Below are 20,104 nucleotides of genomic sequence, written 5' to 3' on the forward strand. Positions count from 1 at the left end.
TGTTCTGTGTAGTAGAGATCTGTTCAAGGCAGCCTTATGCTCCAAACAACACTACCGTTCATGGAAAGCAACATGTGTATAATCTGTGGCAATGCAACACACACGCTGGCTGACCGAAGACCCTACAAGACCTGGCCCCATCATTGGGCACAGGTCTCTAGCTTGTAGTTCTGGCTCTGCTAACTGGCCTGCCAACCTATGGAGTGACCTGGGCAGGTCACTCAACCTATCTGGACCCTGTTTCTGATGCACCCGTCTCTCACCTATAGGCCACAGGAGGAATTCTCTAACTGGAAACTTGTTTAGGAAGAGAAACGAGGGAATGGAAAAGTAAGCTTCACCAACTTCCCTGATATTCATTCACTCAACAGATACTTACAGAACATTTACTGTATGCTGGTACTCTGCTGGCCTCGATATGTGAAAAGCTTAGGTCCGAAGACTTCAACATTTCTCTCCATCCTTCCCTGCCAAATGGGGGACAATTCATATGAGTCACCATGAAAGCATATCCCCTCCACCTTCTCTTCTTTCTACCTATAAACATTGCTTGAAGGGGGAACTAGGGATGAACCTTTCAAGAAATTATTATTGTTTTCTGATGATAAAAGTAATACATTTGTGATAACAAAATGTTTAATGCAGGTTAAAAGCAAGCATAAAATGTAAATCGGTCACAATCCTTCCTCCCAAAGATCACCATTATTTTCAAAGGAATGTTATTTTTAATGTCAGCAGAAACCAGCAGCCTATTCACAGAGGGCTGAGCCTCTGACAGCAAACCTAAATTTAACATAGTGATTGAGCACCTACCTTCCAGCAGGTGCCGTTACAGACTTCCAAGCTTAGTAGGATAGAGTCTTGCCTTTCCAGGCTTGAGAAACACTGACTTGCCGGTCATTTTTACCCAAATGTTTTAAACCCAGGTCTAAGGTCTCTAAACCAAGAATATAATTTGGGAATGGGCTCCATATCCAATTTTCAGTTGGAATGCTGTACCCATTCGAAAGTTTCTTCCCCATTTCACTCTTCCCACTATTAGTACTTCTCCTCTAGTATGTGTCACCCCTTTCCACTTTGACTCTTTTCCCAGTGTTTCTCTTTCAGAAATTGTGACCACTTGGCAGCCTTAGCTTTGTGCAATGTCCAAGAGATGAGCAGTAATGTCTCAGGCAGGCTATGAAGGAAGGAACAAATATGAGTGGGAGTCTTTGAAGAAAAAGAAACTATCCGTTTTCTTTTAATGGTTGAAGACAAAATCTCCCAAGTGTCTGTACCAATCAGAATAGTTAAGAGAAAAGTACAAGAGGTTCAGGTCAAGCTAAGAGGACTTGAAATGTAGTTTGCTCTTCAGTAGTTCTTTGTACATCGTGCTCCCTCTGCCTATCATTGTCTCCCTACTATAATGAAAGCTCCTTAAAGAACTTTCGTTTGTTATCACTGCTGTCACCTTAATACCTAAAGTAATGCCCAGCGCACAGTAGGTCTTCATTTCACTTGAACTGCTCTCTCAGATTTCTCCTCCAGGCCCCATCTCACATGTCACTTCCTCCAACAAGTCTTCCTGACACCACAGTTAGGTTTTAAATCCCCTTCTCTGTTCCCTCAAATCACCTCATATTTACATCTATCATAGCATTGATCAGACTCTGTTGTGACTTTCTCTATATTCACTGACTTGTGTACTGGAGAGTAACCTTGAGAGCATGACTTTATTGTATCACGGTGGTACCCACAGTGCCAAATAAAAACACACAGGGAAGAAGGCAGAGGCAGGAACATACGTCTCTGGAACCAGTATGTGGAACCACCAAAAGATGCTACTCTTGAAAATGCTAGAGCAACATGGGCCAAATGGGATACAAAAAGAGAGGGAATGAAAAGGCATTGAATATTTATTAAGCTTCTATGACATGGCAAGAGATTTTCATATGTTTTCTCATCCAATCCATATAACAACTCTGTGAGGTTATCATGAGGAAACTGAGGCCCAGAGAGCTAAGTGAATTGCTCGAGCTCATAAAGCAAGGAAGTAGTAGAGCCTGGATTTGAACCCAGGTCTTCCCGACTCCAGGACTGACTCTCCTTGTTTTTGTCCCAGGCTGCTTCTCATGAACAGGGCTTTCCATGGGGCCTTTAAGCACAAATAACATAAAAATGAGAAACAAATGGGGACAGCTACAAAAGTGGATTGGAATTAAAGGAGATGCCATGGAGGGGTTTTGCTTATTTCTCAAATAATCTGGGGCTCCTGCCCAATGCAGTATAAGCGCTTCAGAGTAGAAGCCTTGGTTTTCTTCTCTACCTGCCCATAAGTGAGTTAGTCATCCAAGCAGTCACATAACCTCTGCTAGGTTCCGTTTCCTCTTCTGTAAAACTAGTCTGTTCAGTACGATTTAAGACCCAGGCAGCCTTGAGGTCTTGAGGGTCTACAAAAGTAACCGTAAAATATAATAGTCTCTGTTTATCAGACCATTACTGTGTGAGGTGCTTCCTGGGGGTGTAAGTATGTCCAGACTGCACTGTTGGCCAATGAGTGTTCCTTGGGCTATGTTCTTTGCCTATACAGGCCTAGAGGAGCGGACAAATAGACCACAGCATTGGTATGTTGCTAAAGGAAGAATGTATGAGTACATTTGGATAATGCTGTATGGATGGGGGAGTCTGCCTAGGAGGCCATTGCGTCAACAAAAATTCACCAAGGCCCCTGTGCTGGACGCCATGGATCCAGCATTAACTGGGCAGGCAGAGAAGCATTAAACAAGTAATTATACCGATAAGTAAGTAACAACAGTTGGGGTCCATTCTGAGTCTCTTGGGGGAGCCATAGAAAGTTTTCGGCAGGCAAGTCCCATAGTCAGGTTTGTGTTCCCCCAGCTACTACGTGAGTTAGCTGCAGCAAGATTGGAGGCAGAGAGGCCAATTAGCAAATCGATTGCAACAATCCAGGAGCGACTTGATGAGGCTCTGAACTAAATCAGAGCCCGTGGGGGTGTTGATAGACTGACATTCCTGGGAGGGAGAGAGCGAGCCAGGTTGAGATGCAATATGAAGGCACTGCTGTGGCTGGTGTCTAGGCAGGACGGTGGTTAATAGGAGTCACCAACCACAGGGCTCTCTTGGTTCACCCATCCAAGGAGGCAAGACACCAAGAGGCACGTCCTGTCAAAGGTGGCCTCAGCCTCTCCCGATTGCATAACCGGCCTCCTGCCTTTCTGCCTCCTCAACATCCAGCATCGCCCCAGGGAGTCATGGCCTCCTCCCCATTCATGGTGCTCTCGGCAGACAGGCAGAAGGGCTGCAGGCGACTGAGAGGGGGTGAGGGCTCCTTATGGGCATCGTTCTTCAGACCCACCGAGTCCCAGAAGGGCTGTGAGTCCATCCCATGGGCGCTGCATCGCGTGATCTCCACATGCTCTGCGCCTGCTCACTGCCATCTGTTTCCCATCCAGGCCGAGCTTGAGCGTGTGGTCACAATCGCGCAGAAAAATCACTCTGCCAACGGATATGAAAATGTTCAATTTCATCCTCTCTCTCTCTCTCACTCACCGGCTTACAAAATGGACATTGAAACTACTGACCTTTTCTATCCTGCCTCAACCCCAAGGAAAATACAATGGCATCAAACCCCCCTTGATGCCCATACTTTATTTAAAGGAAGGGAGACCTCACTGCACATGTACAAGGGCCAAACCAAAATAGGAAATATGAGCAAAGTGGTTGCATCCTTTTGCAATCAACTATTATAAAAACTGGCCATCTCCCATTCAGCAAGAAAACATGGAGTTTCCAACAGGCCCAGTTTTATTTTACATAATTGTAACCATCTCAGCATGTCAATTAAGATAGAATGTTACCTTTGGGATGGGATCAATTAAGGCCCTGAAGATTGAATTTGGAATCATGATTAGCCTGTTTTACATTTTGCCTTCGTTTTCTAAGATATACAATTTTCTGATTCAGCCCTATTTTTAAAAACATATTGTAAACTTATTTATTTTTTAAGCCAAAACAGACGTGGGAGGCCTGCTAGTAACCGGAACCATAGCAAAATGGAGGATGGGGGTGGTGGGGTTGCTATTTGATTAGAGTCGATTCTTAAATTTCCACAGCAAGAAAATATTGAATGTGGTGTGATGGTTGCTGGATTTTCTTAAGAACTGAAATCATTACGCGCTGGCCACAATCCAAGTTCTTCCCTTTTTTAGGTTACAATTTGAAACGGTGCAGAACACGCTGTAGTGTTGTAGTCATTCATGTAATGTCATTGAATCGAGCTTCTGGAAATAGACAAAGGACTTTGTGTCCCGAAATGTTCTTTTGGCAGAAAATTGATAGCAGCATGAGATATGCTATTACTGGGTTTGGTTCTGCCTCCAAATTTGTGCTGACTAAAGTGATTTTATGGGAGAAGGCAGAGAGAGAGAGAGAGAGAGAGAGAGAGAGAGAGAGAGAGAGAGAGAGAGAGAGAGAGAGGAGAGAGGAGAAAAATGAATGGGTAAATTAATTTGCAACTGTGTAGAGAAGCTAAATGCTTAAAACAAATGCTGTATGGAGGGAAGGCACACATTTCTGACCAGAGATGTACAGGTTTTGTCAGAGGTCGCTAAAATAATGTGGACCTCTTTGTTTGCTTGGTTTTCTTAAGTTGTTTCCCAAAAGGAGATGAGGAACAGACAAACGCATGCCATGAAACCCCTGGGTAATTCTCCCAAGCCCTCCCCTCCCATCCCTGCCCTCTGCAGTGTTTTCCCATTCATTGTCACTCCTCATCTGGAGCTTTTGCCAGATTCGTCAGGACGACAAGCGAGTCCAGCTTCACCAACCAGAGATGCAGCCTGAATGCAAATCAAGCCCCAGCCTGGATGCTTGGCCAGGACACATGGTGTTGGGCACAAGCCCATGCCCAGCCCATTCTTTGCCCCCTAATGCCTTTCCAGGATTTTCCATCTTCATCACTTACAGTCCCCTTCAGAAGGAGAAGTTAGAACTGTTTGTACATGATGTGAAAGATATGTCAATAACCCCCCTTTCCACATAAATAGCACATCAAAATATTACCAAATAATGCTGTTGACTTTGCCAGCAGGCAGAGGACTCCATCTGGAGACAATATCTTCCAACTGACAGGCGTCCAAGGTGCCCTTTCCTAGGCAACGGGCAAGTTGACCACTCTGTGGCTAAACCCCATCCTCTCTGAACACACAGGCTCTCGGCAATCCGCCTCCCTTTCAGTTATGCCCAGACGCACTACGCCTGGATCTGGGAGCTGTCTGCTCCCCTTCAAAATGAACTCATTGATCCTCTTTCCTTTGTGACAGCAACAGCATGAGTCTCTTCTGACCACACTCTCATGATATCCAAGTATCCTCCAGAGGTGTCCCAAATAGCAAATACTAGATTCTGACAGGGCACAGAGCTGGCTGGCTGCACCAGTTGTCTCCATTCATGTGCTCCTATCAACCCAGTGACAACAGCAAAACTCACTCTTGGGTCAGCTCTCCAAGGCGTCAGAAGTGACACATTCTGAACAAAGCCTTCCTGCTTTCCTTTAGCTCCTGGGTCTCTCCCTTCTCTGAATTCCTATGTAATTAGAGTCTGAGCCACAAAGATATGTTTTTCATTGTTCTCCTCAGTTATTCAACAAATTTCTGCTGAGCATTTATCATGTGAAAGGACAATAAGGCAACAGAGGTAAACAAAATATCAATAAGGGGTTCCCAGGCTCCATATAACTGGTGTGAATTCCCGCTACTTTGTTGAAATCTGAAGATCCGTCAGGATTCCTGGAGCGGCTTCTTTTCTCTAGGTCTCCAGGCTCCTTTTCTAGGTGCCATCTCTGCCAAGGCCTGTATCCATCTGAGCACAAAAGAGGTCATTTATATTTATTTAAAACTTCATGTAAAGCGGTTGTGAGTTCAGTAGATTTTTGGAAGAAATCACTAGGGTGTCTGGAAGGAAGAAGGGGCAGTGACGTCGCAGCAACACAGCATCATGTTAAACATGAAACATAAGAGGCTGGGCCATCTCACCAGCGGGGGATTTCAATGGCACTTCCCTCAGCCTTTTCATAGTTTGCTCATTTCCTTCCCACCGGCTCAGCCTCACCCCTCATGATTCACTACCTCTTTGTACTGCTCCATTCTCTTCCCTCTCAGGAGGAAAAAATAATCTTATATCCTCAGTTGCAACTACTTGAACCATTCCCTTTTGGGGGAGGGGGAGTTGCTGAAGATTGAACTTACAACACTCACATCCTCAGATCTCAAATACCCTTAGTAAATCATCAAGGTTATTGTCCCAAGCAAAGATGGCTTCCTCCTTCGGAACAATGTTAGTACCAATTGTTAAGATAAATACTTTGCCTTATTGTGCAAAGAGATGTGATACTATTCAATTCAGTATCACCTGCCATTTGCTGAACACATTCTATGTACTAGGCAACATGCTAAGCCCTCCAAGGGCAGAAATTTACTTAATCCTCGCCACAATTTACTATGGTGGAGAAACTGAAGCTGGCAGCAGTTACATTGTTCAGGGCCACCCAGATCTGTCTGATTATAATTCCTATTCTTTTAATAAGTTCTTCTGTCTCCCTAATTCAGCAAGCATTAATTATTTGCAAGGTACTATGAGAGGTACAAAGATTAAAAGGCAGGATCCTAGCATCAAGTGACTTACAGTGTAGTAAGCCATTAGAAACATAAAGAGTTGCAACTTTGGAGACAGACAGACCTGGAATCCCAGCTATGTTATGAATTTGCTGGATGACACTGAGTAAGTTACTCAACTTCTCTGAGCCTTAAGTTCCTCAACAATAAAGTGCAAATGGTAATAGTACATATCTCATTAGGTTGTTTGGGGGACTCAAGGAGATAAGGCATTGAAAGCACTCAAAGTGGTACATGGTACATAAAGAGTCCCAAATAAATGCTACCTTTCATTATTATATTGACATGTTTTATATTAATATCTTGCTTTGTGGATTTAGCATTTATAATGAGAATCTTCCTGCTGCTGGATACCTTTTCTAAACATAATTTAGATGGTTTCTTAATGTCTTATCATAATTTACCTCACTATTCCTTTGCTTCATTTATCAATTGGGCAATAATATAGCTTGTCTTATTGATATGTATGAAATCTTTATATATCAAGGCTATTAAGTCTTTCTTTAAATTTGCTGCAAGTGTTTTTCCAGAGATTTGTTTGCCCTTTGATTTTGTTTAAAATGATTGTTGGCTTGCCGTTGTTGGTTAATTTTTATGTAGTCAAACCTATCTAAATTTTCCTTTGTGATTCTTCCCACTGATTTTAAGCTTTCAAAATCCTTCCTATGCAGAGCTTGAGAGATCTATTTCCCACCATCTTTTTCTAGTGTGCAGTTATATTTTTCAATGTCAAATGATTCAAAAACTAAATAGATTCTGAAATTTAATGTTGGTGGTTTCCTCTATTCATGAGCAACCTCAATATTCCATGACTTGAAGTAACATGTAACAGGTTTAATAATGATTTTTTTTTTCATAATGCTGTCGGGGTGGGGGGAGAATTAAATGAGAATCAGATTTGAGTTGCTCGTTCTGGGAGTCCTTTCATGAGTTAATCCACCATCCTCTTCTGAAGTAGAGAGATTTATAGAATTTAAGAAGTCACAGAGATCCCAGGGCTGCCCTCATGAATGTCAAAAACCTACTTAGTGTGGCCTTGGCGCTCAAGGAGCTCTCTGTTTTCCCTGAAATTCCAAATGATTTGGAGAAAAGACTTCGGAGTGAGGTTTACCAAGTCCAGAGCTCAGCAGCCCTGCTCTCAACACTTTCATTGCCTTGTTAGCATGTTCTAAGTCAGTCCTCTGAGCCTCTGTTTCCTTGTGGAGAAAATGGAGAAAATAACAGAACCATCTTCAGAGATCTGCTATAAAGACTGAATAAGATACTGCATGTATATCTCTTGGCATAATAAATGACCAACAAATGTTAGCTGTTTTTCAGTTTTCTCCACCCCAAAATGACCATGGTTGTTCTCAAGGTCAGGATGCCCGGCGTATTCTATGGAGTAAGACCCCTCAGAACACTTTAGCAAGAGGCTTCAAACTCAGGGTAAGTCTAGCCTAATAGCAGACTGGGAGCAGTAGCTGAAGATATAGGGTCCAAAGAATAGTGTATCAGTTGCCTAGATACTATTTGGAGGCTCTGTGGGAGAAACAGCACCATGCTTCTCTCCTAGTTTCTGGTAGCTGCTGGCAATCCTTGGTGTTCCTTGGCTAGCAGACGCATCACTCCAATCTCTGCTTCCATCTTCACATCTCCTGCTCCTCTTGGTCTGTCTTCTCCTCTTCTTCTCAAGACGCTTGTCATTGGATTTAGGACCTACCCAAATAATCCAGGATTCTCTCACCTTGAGATCCTTAACTTACAACTGCAAAGACCCTTTTTCCAAATAAAATCACATATACAGACTCTAAGTAGATGTATATGTTGGGAGGGAGACCACCATTCAACCCACTATACATAGTGTCCCCTCATTAAGAGAAAGAAAAGAGGTTTAGAGATGTAATATTCAACAAATCCTCAGGCTATATCCTTGAAGATCAAAGGATCATTAGCTGGGCGACAACATTTTAATCATCTTTAAACATCCAAGTCAATAGAAAATACAAATATTTAAATGGCATTACAACCAGAAGGGTTAAAATAATTACCTGCTCACTAGATCAAAAAGTACATCCTTGAAGGAATCCATGCTCACCTGCTAAAAATTCAAAAAATAAGAATCAGGAAGTCCTCTGGATTATTTTGAAAATGCATTCCTAGCCTGACAAGGATTTCTTTTCTTTTTTTTTTTTAATTTATTGGGGTGACAATTGTTAGTAAAATTACATAGATTTCAGGTGTACAATTCTGTATTACATCATCTATAAATTCCATTGTGTGTTCACCACCCAGAGTCAGTTCTCCTTCCATCACCATATATTTGATCCCCCTTACCCTCATCTCCCACCCCCCACCCCCCTTACCCTCTGGTAACCACTAAACTATTGTCTGATGACAAGGATTTCTTAATTTTTTTCTGCTGCTGGTATTTCTATTGATTGGAAAGGAAGATCCCAGGCAGGAAAGTGTCAAGGTGATCATAATAGTATCCTTGAAAATGCCAAATGCTACACATAAAATATGCCAAACAGAGAGAGGAATAAGCCCCTCCATTACCCTCCCTAAAGATATTCTCTGCCAAATGAAATAAATTGTTTATGTTGTATGTGCCATGTTTATATATCTTTACATCCTTCTTCCTGGTGAGTGTTTTGTAAATTGATTAAGGTCATTATAACTGTGGTTCCTCAATTTCAAGCCCCATTTTCCCTTTTCCAGGTCAACTTCAAGTGAACTTTAATGGATTCCTCTTTATTGGTATTTTGTAACACACTCAAAAAACGTAGCTTTTATAAAAATCTTAGAGGAGAAATTTAATGACTTCAGATCTGTGGTGTTATTTACAAATATAAAGGGAATTTCAAGTCAAAAAAAAAAAAAAAAAATCCAGATCTGACTATTGTTTCGTATAAATCATTCACTCTGTCCCAAGTATATAGCTAAAGATAAAACACTTAACAGCACTTACATGTGTTTATCTGATTTTGTATGAACAAGTTTTTGACCCCATTATTCTTTTCAGTAAATTTTACTGAGTGCCTACACTGTGCTGTTCATGTATTGTTTCAGGGGTGCAGTGGGAGAGTCAGACACTCGCCTAGTGTCACCCAGCCGAGGTTGGCCAATCCCTTCTAGAGCTCCCATAGTGATGGAGTATTCGCTACCCTTCTAGAGTACAGCATGCCATTGCTGAATCCCCTAGCATCTACAGGCAACAAGTAGAAAGCTGGGGAAAATGCAGATTCCGGAAGCCACCCCAGGAATACTGATTAGCCAGTCTACTGAGGGACCCAGGGACACGTAATATTAACATGTACGCTGTGTGACTCTGGTGCAGGTGCTTCCCAGGTGGCCCACACTGTATTTTGAGAACTACTTATCCCCCAGGAAGGGAAAGTCAATCGTGCTACCGGTCCTGACTTCTCTTGGCTTAAAGCAGGCGCAGGACTGAGCCTCCTGGTGGTAAGTCACAGGGCTAGACCGCTGTCCTCAGTCTGCCTGGAATTGCCACCCACCATCACAGTTCTACACTTTGGAGCCACACAGAAGAAGTCAGTTTATTCACTTGTCAACTGTTTATTGAGTGCCAGTTATGTACCACACATGATTCTTGGTTCACAGGTTACAGGAAAGACTGAAACAGTCAAAATCCCATGTTTCTTAGAGCTTACATTCAAGTGGGGGAATGATCCTCAATTATTCTCCAATTTCATTCACTCATGCATGCATTCACTCATTTCACAAACACGGATTGGACCAGACATGGTGGGAGAGGGGTGGTTGCTATGGTTCATAAAATAAGAACAGTCCTACCTTCTAAGAAGCCTGCAGTCCAGAGAGGGAGACAGACAGGCAAAACCCTATAAGGCAGTTTATTGAGTGCAAGATGGAAGAGTCTGCAAATGTTATGAGAGCTCAGAAAGAGGCAATCAAGGAAAGGTTCCCAGAAGAAGTGATGCTAGACCTAAACCTTGAAGGGCAAGCAGGAGTTCACAACGGACACAGGCACAGCACATGAGAGGAGAAAACAAAAACGAACACAACACAACCGAAGCAACAACGGGAGGTAGAAAAGACGGAGGGACGAAGCACAGAGGGAGGCAGAGACCCTGACTCTGAAGATTGAATTTTATCCTGAGGGCCATGGGAAGCCATTGAAAGGTGTTAAGAAAATGGGGTAACCTATTCTGATTTGTGTTTTAGAAAAGATTTCTCTGGGTTCAGTAAAAGGAATGGAGAGAGTAGAATCATGAAATAAGTTAGGAACTTACGACAATAGAACAGGCCTGAGTAATAAGGGCCTGAGTGTACCAAGGCACTGAGTGTGTATTTGATGAAGAGGGAGGGACAGAGCTGAGAGATATTTAAGAAGTGAAATTGAGAACACTTGGTGACCCATGAGGTGTCAGGAGTATGAAGGACAATAAGAGCCCTTAAAATAGTTGGATGGATATTACGTTCCCAAAATTTCTTTTCATTAGCCTTCCCCCAGGATTAATAACACCGTTTGCAATTTTCATATCATCCGGGTTCCTCCCAATCTTATTGCTACTATTCACCATAAGTGAGCTGAATTAATGGGGAGCTTGACCACGGTCTCTGTGGAACAACATACTCAAGTTGAAGCCGCCTACTTAAATACCCCAGTCAAGTTCAAATTATCTTCAGAGGGTCAGATAACTAATAAAAAAAAGGAACTTGGTGATAATCCAAGGCAGAAAATCTAGAAGAATTGGAAATTCTCCTTGCTGATTAATGAATCTAAAATTCATACAAACCAAATTACACCCTGTGGCCTTTAGAAATGATAAGAGGCTGAAGGTAATCACCACAAATCCAGAAGAGTGATTACCTAAAGGGGGAGGGTAGAGAGGGCGTGTGGTGTGGGAAGGAGGAATGAATTATAGAGAAAGGGGTAAACAGAAGCCTCCCATTATAGTTGTAGCATTCTATTCTTATGCTGATGGCAGGCACACACATGGGTGCTCACTTCACCATTTTATACACTATTTGATGGGCCTGACATATTTCAGACATACCTGGGGGCATATTAGGAATCTGTTCCTACGTTGGTGAGCTGGGCCAAAGGTTCCAGGAGCCCCTTTGAGTGACCCTGCTTGCAAGTTTAGAGACTTTAACAGGTGCCAACTCTCTCTTCACCTGGGTAGTAGTAGATTCTTCTGTATCTGAGGGAATCTTATACATAGAGAGTAGTGTGTACAGCTAGTATCTAGTAAATAAACCTTTGAAAATTGAAGGGAAGATGAAAGAGAGACAACAGAGATTAATGACTTAAGCCTGTGGGTTTTATATTAATGTAACTCAAAGCCCTAGGAAACTCTTTGGAAGGAGAAGGTTGAGCAACCCATGTCAGGCCTCCCCCCCCAACTACCCGTAAGTGTTTTCACCTGGCTGCATCCTGGCTTTCCACCCAGTAGATGATTTGAATGATGAGTGCTACAGTTTTTAAAAATTATTTAGTAAAGAATGGATTTTGAAAACTAGAAATGTTAATTTCCTCCATTTCTCTTTCACAACCAAAATTTAGCCATGGCTAGTTTGTTGTATACATACACACACATACATAAGGCATACCTACTTACATACACAGCTTACACACATACACACACACAGGCACATGGTGGGTCATGACCAAATGGACCCACCAACAAGAGCAATATAAAATTACTGAACGAAGATCCCATTTTCCCTTTATTTATCAAAAGGAAGAATTAGTGGATTTTTTCATATTGAGTTCTCCATGAAGCCTTTTGTGGTCATTTTAGGCGCACTGAGCTCTGACCGAGGGCTGTTCCTGGTACATGTTGTGTTTTTGTTTACAGTCATCACTCTACTTAGTCCATAATCACCACTCTGGTACTTGTCATGTCAGAAAACAAATGAGTGAATGAAAAATGAAAGAACAAAATAAACAAATAGATGAATGGTTGATCAATTAATTTACAAATAAATTGTGTTCTGCCACATTAAAGTCATGGGTCATCCACAAAATGAACACACACACAAATGTCTGCACATGTTAATGTCACAGCTATAGTCCATGTCTGAAAACATTTTCGTGTGTGAACACTTAGAATCAAGGCAAAAGGTCTTTCTTAAACAAACATGATTACTCTTGACAGTAGCAGTGTAAACAGACTCATGTCAGAAATTTGTTAATTATCTTTCTGCTGCTAACATCCACTTTGTTGATCTGCTTTATCATGAAAAGTCTTTTTTCTTGAAAACATGTCGGGGGACTCCCATGTGGACATCTGCTAGAATGCAAGCAAAGACTATCTAATTGCATACTTTTCCATCATTTTTTTTCTCATGGAAAAGTCCAAAGGCCAAAAAGTTAGCCACAATAGTTTCCTCACTCAGTAGAGAGAAATGATGACCTGAAATTAAAATTCAATTCAGTTATTGTTGGTTGTGCATCTAACAGCAGGTCTCTGATAGATAGAATGGTGAGATGCAAAGAGAGCCTCAAGAAGTTGACAGTCTAAGTAGGGTTGCAGACATTTCATTCACTGTTTATTTACTTAACTAGTATTTATTTAATGTATAGTATGAGCCAGACTCTTTTGATAAGCCCTGATGAACAAACTGGCATGGTCCACGCTCAAAGGGAGCTTGCAGTATAATAGATAAGGCAAATATTAAACAATAAGCATACATACAAATACAAAGCTATAAACGTTTTTAAGTGTTTTGTAGGAAAAGAATAAGATTCTATGAAAGAGAATAATAGGAGATAATACACTTGAAAGGAAGCGTTCAGAGGTGACCTGCCTGAGTAAGTGTCATTTGTGCTGCCCCCTACCGGTGACACTTATATTGCATGGTTCAGTGTACGTAATAAGGGCGAACACAAAATGCAGTAAGTTCTGTGCGCATATATGTATAAAAGACATTTACCCGCAACTAAGGGACTCCTCATGGAAGAGACATCAGTTTTGGACCTCCTGCGAGGATGGGCAAAGATTTGATATGTGGAGAAAATTGCATGACCAAAGGAAGTGGGGAAGGAAAGCAAAGTGTATCTAAGAAACAATAAGTACCGGTAGTTGGATGTAGCTAAGGAACAAGGTACCGGGCTTGCTCAAAAAAAAAAAAAAAAGCAGATTGTAGAAGACACAGAATGCCAGGCCAAGGAGTTTAAACCTTATTCTAGAGGCAGTAGGGTATCATGGGATGCTTCTGAGCAGGGCAGTGGGATATTCGAACCTGTGCCTTCTGAAAATCAGCATGGCTGATGAGTGGAGAGTGGATCGTACAGAAGGACACACTAAAGGCAGGCAGAACAACTAGATCCAGACTAGCTCACGCAAAGACAAGCAAAATTGCCATGGTCCACATGAAAATAATGAGACAGTAGGTGCAGTAACAGGAAAGGCGTGACAAATGGCAAACGTCGGCAAGGTGATTTCCCAGGCTGACCATAGTCCAGTCCTGATTGGCCTTGGGAAGTGAGAGGGTGGTATCAATTATAATGCTAAAATCTTGGGTCTCAGGGACTAGGGAGACGGTGACATCCCTAGCCAGACAGGGAATCGACGAGGTCTATGGAAGAGATGCTTTGTTTGGTTGAACACGTTGAGTTAAGGGACTTGTAGGGCCCTATGTCCAGCAGGCCACATAAGTTCAGGGTGTAGTGCCCAAGGCAGGATGACCAAGCCAGGGGCTCGTGGACTCACTCAGTGAGGTAGCCCCAGTCAGGGTTCAGAGCCCTGGGTCTCTGCATCTGCTCTGTTTAGCCGATGAGATATCATGAAGTATTTACTGTACTCAAGTCTGGGCCTCCCTGAGAACAGGGATCACTGCACCTTACCTAATATTCGCTGGGATTATTACTGCTAATAACTCTTTATTGGGGAAATCAAATAGCTGTAACTTTTCACTGTTGTTGGAAAAGCTTGAGGGGTGAGTCATGTATTACCCACAGAAGAACTCTGTCCACACTAGCCACATAGTAAAATTAAGTTCAAATAAAATGTTTTGGAAGAGTGTTTCATTTCAGAAAGGCTTACATTCTTCCTCTTACTGGAAATGAGTCTTACAGGGCATTAAAAAGCTCTGTGTCCTATATGGTGTTTAATATAAAGTCTCCATTTTTTTTCTTTAATCTACATGAGATCAATAGTAAAATTCATAAGTAGTAAAAGCAGTTGCAGTAAACCTTTACATTTATAGCACTGTATAGTTTATGAAACACTTTTGCTAATGTTACTCTTCAGATCCCCAAAACGCCCTAGCAGAGTCAATATTGCTGCCCCTCCTTTCCTTTAGAGAAACTGAGGCTCAGAGAGATCACAGGAGGTGCCCAAGGTCACCTAAGTAAAAAGTGTCAGAGCCAAGGTTGAGTGCGAACTTTATCGTATTTGTATCATATTATATATTTGCGCACATTTTATAGTTTACACTTTCTTGCACTTTCGTAATAACCTATCAAATCTTCCCATGAGTCCTGTTGTTGGCCTTCGTTGACTTTCCTCTAAGTCAGAGGGACCTAAAAGACTGGACGACTTGGTGACGGTCACAAGGAGAGTGGCAGAGCCAAGACTCCAGTCCCGGCTCCCTGGATCCACTCCCCACACTATGCAGAACTCCTTCTAAAACACCCAGAGAGCAGGGTCCATTGATTATCATTCATGTCAGGCAATTAAGACTTTCATCCGTTGGCTACTACAGAACTAAAATAGCCCCCAGGAGTCCTTCCTCAGTTACACACCTTAACCCTGCATATACCACGGAGGAAGACACCTAACAAATGCTGCCTGTTCCTTGAAATGTTTCAAAGGTTCTAGATTTGAGAGCCCCAGATTGAATTTCATCGCCTTCTCTCCCACGCATACCACCAGGAATTTCATCCCATTCACGGAGGTTACTGAGAGGAAAAGCTCTTTGAACGCCAAGGCAAGTCAATCCGCCTGCCAGGGGATGACTGCTCAGTCCATCACACTGAGCAATTCCCAGAGAATACAGACTAAGCCTGCCCAACCCAGAGTCCTGGAAAGTAACTTGAATATAACTGAGCCACTTTGAGTCTGTTAGCAATGTATATAACAAACCATACTCCAAAAGCATTTAAGTGTAATATACTCATAGGTTGTTGTTGTTTTTTTTAAGTAATTGCAGTTTTTGCAATTGTTTTTAACCTTTTTTTTTTTTTTTTTTTTAAGATTTTTTTGGGGAAGGGGAACAGGACTTTCTTGGGGAACAGTGTGTACTTCCAGGACTTCTTTCCAAGTCAAGTTGTTGTCCTTTCAATCTTAGTTGTGCAGGGTGCCGTTCAGCTTCAAGTTGTTGTCCTTTCAGTCTTAGTTGTGGAGGGCGCAGCTCAGCTCCAGGTCCAGTTGCCGTTGCTAGTTGCAGGGAGCCGCTGAGCTCCCGGATGATTCATAGGTTTTTACCAAAGCCTTCTTCATGGAAGAGAAGCAGGAGGTTTACATTTCATATCACAAGGCAAAATGTCCTCGAATGCATCCTTGGAAATCTCTGGTTCTTCCAAAGTTCCTTTCCCTATAGTTGTTTCTACCTCTCTCCGACTCTCTGCACCTTCTCTAGACTTGTCCTGTAGCCACTGCCACCATGTCCTGTACCTCTTCTATTTATAGAGCAATTGGCATTCCCATTCCCTAACCCCACTCAGGAAACCTAAAAATATTCCTTGGGATCCACTCTCTTTAAAAATTCAGAAACTTGTAAGCAAGAAGTGGGAGAAATGGAGAAAAATTCTAAAAACTATTAATTTAATCATTGTTTCTAACCCAAAAGAATAGCATAATAGCCAACATTTTCTGTCTCAGCTTCTTTGCATACTTTTCCCCTAATTCTTAAAATAGCCCTATAAGGCAGATATGGATCCCCATTTTACAGATGAGTATACTGAGGTTTAGAGGAATTAAACTACTTAACAGCTACAGTTGGTACCGTGCAGACCCAAGTCTATCTGACTCCAAAATGCATGCATCCCCTGCCACTCTGCACAGAAATAGAAACAGTGGGTCCTTTCCCTCTGACAGCGGCCCTCTCCACCCCAGCTACCCGCTGCAGCCCTCCCTCTCCTAGTCCCTATTTCCTCTGGCCAGAGGCGAAAGGAAGCTTGTTACGTTTTCAGCTGATAGAACCACATCCTGCGCCAGCCCTAGGTGCTAGTGCACACATGGCCCAGCTCCCTCATGCCCAGAGACCTGCTCACCAGCCTTTAGTCACATCTGGAACATATTTTAAGTTACCGCTAACCACAACTGCAAACTAAGTTTTTTAGAGTTCAAGATTGCAAGAGATTAAGCTACGGCTTAGGCTCACTGGCTAAAGTTCAGCACAGGAGATCTGTATCCCCACTTCCTCTGCCCTCACTGGCTCTGCTTGGGAGACTTCACAATGGAAATTTGATCCAATTGTTGCTGCTTGAGAGCACAGAACCCTCAGTTCTCTCTGGACCCAAGGTCTCTACTTGCAGGTAGGGAGCAGTGGGAAGCAGTCTAGGATGAGTAGTGTTGATGCATTCAGCTTTGGAACCAAAGCGACCCATGTGTGGGTCCTCTGTCTGTGTGACCTTGGGTCAGTCACCCAACTCTTCCAACCCTTGGTTTCCTCACCTGAATAAGAGAGGGCTGTGAAGGAGTACTGAGAAAATGCATGCACCTAAAACAAAGTCCTCAGCAAATGTAATTTATCCTTATTATTAGTTTCAGCCTCAGCTCTCTCTCGATCTCCCTAACATTGGGGCCATCACTTTACCTCTGGGCTCTGAGTTTCTTCACCCTCATTGGCAGGTTGGGCTTAATTATCTCTCAGGTCCCTTCCTGCATTGATTTTCTATAAAGCCACCTCCATTTTGCATTTTTTCCCTCCTCATTAGATGAAAATAAAATTACTCATTCCCAAAACGTCTTGGAAAAAGAGGGACTCCACTTGGCATGAGCTTTCATGGGAAACAGCTCTTCTAGAATTGGAATAAAAAGCATATGTTGTTTATTGTTTGCTCAGGTTCAGAGGGGATAAGAAATGGTAGAGTAGCTTCATGTGACAAAGAGATCCGGGGTGGGAGGAAAGGTATAGAGGTCTACCGTGTTTCCCTGAAAATAAGACCTAGCCAGACAATCAGATCTAATGCGTCTTTTGGAGCAAAAATTAATATAAGACCCATCTTATATTATATACAGTGGTACCTCGGTTTTCGAATGTAATCCACGAGTTCTGAAACATTCAAAAACAGCCGACAGCTGGGCCTCAGGATCTTGCGCTCAGCGGAAGCCGTGTGACATGTTCGACTTCTGAGTTGTGTTCAAACACCGAAGTGTTTACTTCCGGGTTTACAGCGTTCATAAACCAAAATGTTTGTCAATGGAGACGTTCGAAAACCGAGGTACCACTGTATTATATTATATTACATTACATTACATTATAATACATTATATTATAGACCCAGTCTTATAGTAAAATAAGACTATGTCTTATATTAATTTTTGCTCCAAATGACGCATTAGAGCTGACTGTCTGGCTAGGTCTTATTTTCGGGGAAACACGGTAGTTAATATGTCAAATCCACAGTCTGGGCCTCTGGGGGTTTGTCCTGTGGGTTTGCCCAGAGTGCACACCTGTTGTGTGATAAAAATAACCAAACGGTATTCCCAGAAATCTCCATCATGAAGTGGAACTCTTCAAATCAGAATGTGGGGAGCAATGGTCAATATTTAGGGGAACGAAGGGAAGTAGAGGGGTGATAAAATGACTGCTAGCCTGTGATGGGGAGGGAAAAAGCAAGAAAGAGAAATATGACAATCTGATCTCAAATCAGCCAGGCCCCTGCTGTTGGCCAAGGCAGTAGGCTTGGCCGACAGCTTCCTACAGGCATCAACCAACCCAATCCAAACTCCTGCCAGGAGGCATCATTATAGACAAATGTCAGCCTCAACTCTATGGAGAACACATGAAGGGAAAGGCTTCCTACCCCCTTTGCTGAAAGAGTTTTGCCATTCGGACAGATTTTTTCAGGGTCACTTTCCAACCTATCTCTAGAAGAATGACAACTCTCAGACCCCTGCTGACTCATTTGTTCATGGGAACAAAACCATACATCCTTATTCAAAATACAGATCGATGCCCAGTCCTAGCCCTCAGGCTTTCTGAGGCCCTCTGCCACCTTCTCCCTTGGTGTTCCCCCTACTCTGTGGCCACTCTTGGAAAGAAATATCTGTCCAGTTAAGCATGCCTTGACTGATTAATTTATTCCACCTGTTCTTCCTCCAGAACTTTGAGCGTGACACAAAAGGTTCCAAAACAAGTTTGGTTCTTCTATTGATAACCAGAGCATTGTAATCGATGGAGAGTAGAGTATGGAGAGCTGAAGGAAAGAAGCACATAAGATTTCTCCCCCTTCCATTTGCCTGGCTTTTATGCTGATTTATCCAGTACATTAAAAGCATGCAGACATGTGAAACTGCCTAAGAAAGAAGCTCACCTCTACTTTGCAAGGGAATTTTTAAACCTGACCCTGTTCAAGTCATGGGTAGTAGGAATGGGGAGAAAGAAAAGCAAACAAACTCATTGATCATTGTTGAATGAATGACTAAACAGCACTAAGTGAGCAACTACTATGAGCCAGTTCCTTTACCAAGTGGCATACCTGTTTTCAATCCTACAAATAAGCCTGTGAAAGGTAGACTAATGCCTGTGTCCCAGGTGAGGCAACGTCACTTCAGAGAAGGAATAACTTGCCTTGGGTTACTCGGGCCTTGATTCCACCTCAGATCCTCATCGCTCTAAAGTCTGTAACTCCTACCAAGCCGCACTAGAAAGTGTGCATTTCTTTGCTGTGTATTTTCCAAAATTCTGATGACTCAGAGTCTTTAGCAGGACCCCATCGTGTCTTCAGAAGTGGGGAAAATAAGTGAACATGACTATTTTGAGTGACGTCGCCCTGACAGCTTTGGAGAAGCAAATGCAGCCTTACAGGTACACGCTTCCTTCATTAAGTTAGTCGCCTTTATTCGAAGTCAAGTGCCCTTTATCAGAATTGACAGCAGGTTTCTGATCAAATATTACTGAGTCTGCCTCTAGGTACAAACCTGAGTGAGTTCCTCTGTGTCCCCTTGGTTAATGCCTTGTGACTCGGGGTGCCAGAACTAGCAGTTTGACTCCGTATAACGCAATGTGACAGCTAACACCCAAAGGAGAAAACAGCTCCTCTCCACTATCTCCCACTTTCTCCCTATTTACAACCCACATTTCCAAGCCAGTCTGCAAGGGGCTTTTTAACACACCAGGTGTGTGTCACTCCTTGGAAAGGTCACGTTTACATTTGCAATCTTTGCATCGTGTTTCTGCTATGGATGTGTGGAGCAGAGGGAGAAAGAGCCTAATGTCAGTGCCTATTTGGTTCCTCCAATGCCACGTGGCAAGGGGCTGACAGAAGAGAGACCCCAGGTCATGGGTGGGGT

General features: G+C 42.7%; 1 protein-coding gene and 1 long non-coding RNA gene across 8 annotated transcripts in view; one reads left to right on the forward strand and one right to left on the reverse strand.

The window, feature by feature from the left end:
- The window catches only part of NFIA (nuclear factor I A), a 561,924-nt gene that overhangs the window by 59,971 nt on the left and 481,849 nt on the right, over nt 1–20,104 (forward strand). The gene's annotated exons all lie outside the window — the stretch shown is intronic.
- The window catches only part of LOC141572107 (uncharacterized), a 140,424-nt gene that overhangs the window by 21,545 nt on the left and 98,775 nt on the right, over nt 1–20,104 (reverse strand). For 2 of the 3 annotated variants that reach the window (XR_012497236.1, XR_012497235.1), the window contains exons 4-5: nt 8,702–8,751; nt 698–3,495 (exon numbers count right to left, since the gene is read on the reverse strand). This is a non-coding gene — a long non-coding RNA (uncharacterized LOC141572107). Of the gene's footprint in view, nt 1–379; nt 468–697; nt 3,496–8,701; nt 8,752–20,104 lie in introns of those variants that run through there. The other variant, XR_012497237.1, reaches the window with a different exon arrangement.

The sequence above is a fragment of the Rhinolophus sinicus genome, linkage group LG06 (genome assembly GCF_036562045.2).
Source record: "Rhinolophus sinicus isolate RSC01 linkage group LG06, ASM3656204v1, whole genome shotgun sequence".
Taxonomy (NCBI): domain Eukaryota; kingdom Metazoa; phylum Chordata; class Mammalia; order Chiroptera; family Rhinolophidae; genus Rhinolophus; species Rhinolophus sinicus.